Source organism: Marmota marmota, unplaced genomic scaffold (assembly GCF_001458135.2).
Source record: "Marmota marmota marmota unplaced genomic scaffold, marMar, whole genome shotgun sequence".
Classification (NCBI taxonomy): domain Eukaryota; kingdom Metazoa; phylum Chordata; class Mammalia; order Rodentia; family Sciuridae; genus Marmota; species Marmota marmota.
The window spans coordinates 50,345-53,298 of record NW_026008473.1 but is presented as its reverse complement, the minus strand read 5'-3'; the positions used below and the strand labels follow the sequence as shown (position 1 = coordinate 53,298).

The 2,954-nt window shown below is 32.3% G+C and overlaps 1 pseudogene; it reads right to left on the bottom strand.

Annotated features, from left to right (window-relative positions):
- Nucleotides 1-479: 479 nt before the first annotated feature.
- On the bottom strand, nt 480-641 carry LOC125614854 (annotated as a pseudogene).
- Nucleotides 642-2,954: the final 2,313 nt, after the last annotated feature.

Below are 2,954 nucleotides of genomic sequence, written 5' to 3'. Positions count from 1 at the left end.
AATTTGATTTTCCATGTAATTGATTTTTAGTGAACTAGAAAATTTTCCTATTATAATTCATCATATAAATTACTTCTGATATTACATAAGTAATATCAAATATCCTTTTATAAATTGATATGTTTAGGAAAAACTAAGTAAATGTATGATAAATCATTATGAATGGCAAATAAATGTAACTAAGACTGACTCCTTTACAGAAGTGTTTTTTTTTTTTTTTATACAGGTACACATTAATTATTCAGAACAGTGGATTTCACTGTGGTAGATTTATAGATACATATATCATAATTTGATCAAATGAATTTATTCTTAAAAAATAAATTCAGCTCAATACTATTTCTTTTCCTCATAAAAATAGTATGGTAAACAGACTTTAAGTTGTTCCCCAATGATCCCCACCTCCTAGCATTCATCACTTTTTATAATGTCTAAACTTTGAGTATAGAGTGGATTTGTAATTTAACTTCTTTTGTGGGGTGTGTTGCACCATTCCTGGAGGTACTGCAATATCAGGTCTATTCATGGAGTGCACAAAGTAAGTGCCCACTGCTCTAAAACTCCAATTACTATCATATCATATTTTAAATTGATAAGAATAAATGCTACACTTGATCTTAGCCAAAAGGCCAAGAAGATACTATTATTATTTAACTTCTAGCAAATAGAATATGACAGAAGTAGTGAAATGTCATTTCAAAGGTTAGTTCCAAAGACTATAGCTTCAATCTTGGGAACATTTTCCTGCTCAATCATTCTAAAGGAACTCAGCTGTTATGTCGTGGGCCTTCCTCTGGAGAGGTACAAATGACAAGGAACTGAGTCTATGATCAACAATCAGAGAGTCTGAGGCCCAGTGACACCAATGTATCCCACCACTGAGTTTTGACATGATGTAGACATAGCCAAAACCTTTGAAGCTTGTGAGAAAACTCTGAGTCAGAAGCTTATAGCTAAGTTGCATTCAGATTTCTGATCCCTAGATATTTTGAGATAATAAACATTTATTATTTTAAACTGTAAAACTTGGGGAGAATTTGTTACACAGCAATTAAATACAAGGTCTTTAAAAATATTTAATCTGAAAATCTATAATTCAGGTAAGTCATAGCAATGAACAAAAAAGAGGTAATATATATTACAATATATGTTGTGCTCATAGTACAAACTGAGTGTTTAGAGAATAGTTTGCAATAAAGGCTTGTATTCAGTAAGAACTGTTTTACAAGCTGCTTTACTACATTTAAATTTCCATAGCACTATGTAAGGCTAGCTGGTGCTCCACCTCTTTATCAACACTTGAATTTTGTCAGAATTTATGATTCCATATCTTCTAGAGATGAGTAATGTGGATTTCTTTAGACTTTATTTTCATTATTCTTTGTTGATAACATATGCTGCAAATACTTTCTCCCACCATTTGGCTTATTTCTTCACTTTCTTAGTGACAACTCTTGGTGAAGAAAAATTCATAAATGGAAAGTGGCTATCAGTATTTTCTGTGGCCTCAGTAAGAAGTATTTTCCTAAATGAATATGATGAGGATATTTCCCTGTGTCACTTTTAAAAGACCTTTATAATGCTTTCACACATTGAGCCATACAATATTCCAGAATTTATTTTTGTATGAGATGGGAGACTGGAATCATATACCCTTTTTATCAATTTACACATATAATTTTATTGATATAAATATATACAATAGTGAGATTTGTTGTTATATATTCAAATGTGCACACAGTAGAACAAAATAATCTTGTCAATTCCATTTCCTAGTGCCTCTCCTTTCCCTTTGCTCCCCTTGCTCCTCTTCTTTTACTCTAATTGTGTCATTTCTATTTTTATGAGCTCTTCCCTTGACCCTTGTTTTTTTTTCCTTTTTTTTTCTTTTTTCTCTCTGGTTTTTACTTATGAGAGAAAGGAAGCATATGATCCATGACTTTCTGGGTATGGATTACTTTGCTTAATACAATGCTCTCAAATTCCATTCAATTTCCTGCAAATGACATAATTTCATTGTTCTTTAGGACTGAATAAAACACACAAGCATGTCTAGCTGTTGAGAATTGTGTTCAGATGCTGATTTTAATTCTTTAGAATAAATACTGAGGAGAGGTAAAACTGGATACCGTGTTTCCCTTCCAAGGAGTCACCATACTGATTTCCAAAGTGATTGCACTAATTTACAACTCCATTAACAATGTGTAAGTGTATCTTTTTCTCCACATCCTTTCCAGCATTTATTATCATTTGTATTCTTGATGGTTGCCATTCTATTGGGGTGAAATAAAATCACAGTGTAGTTTTGATTTACACTTCTGTGATTGCTAAAGATGTTGAACATTCTTCATATATTTGTTGACCATTTGTATTTCCTCTTTTAAGAAGTGTCTGTGTAGTTCCTTTGTCCATTTATTGATTAGCTTATTTGGAGGTTTTTGTGGTAAGTGTTTTGTTTATATGAAGGATATTAATTTGCATTGGAACAGTACTTAGTAAAGATTTTTTTTCTTTTTTGCTATTCAGAAACTTGTTAATTTGATGTCATTCCATTGATTAACCCTTGACATTATTTCCTAAACTGTAGGCCTGTGCCTATAGAGTGTTGACCCTGTCCAAAGTTACATAGTTTCTAAATCTTTGATCCATCTTGAGTTAACTTTTATACAGGGTGAGAGATAGGACTCATTCTTCTACTATGGATAACCAATTTCTCCAGCACCACTTGTTAGAAAGCCTGCCTTTTCTCCAGTGTATATTTTTGGTGGCTTTGTGGGCCAGATGACTCTATTTGTGTGGGTTTGTCTCTGTGTCTTCTGTTCTATTCCATTGATCCATGTTTTTTTTTTTTTTTTCATTCCATGCAGTTGTTGTTTCTATTGCTCTGTAGTATAATTTGAAATCAGCAGTTGTGATGCCTCCAGCATTGCTTTTTTTTGCTTAGAATCACCTTG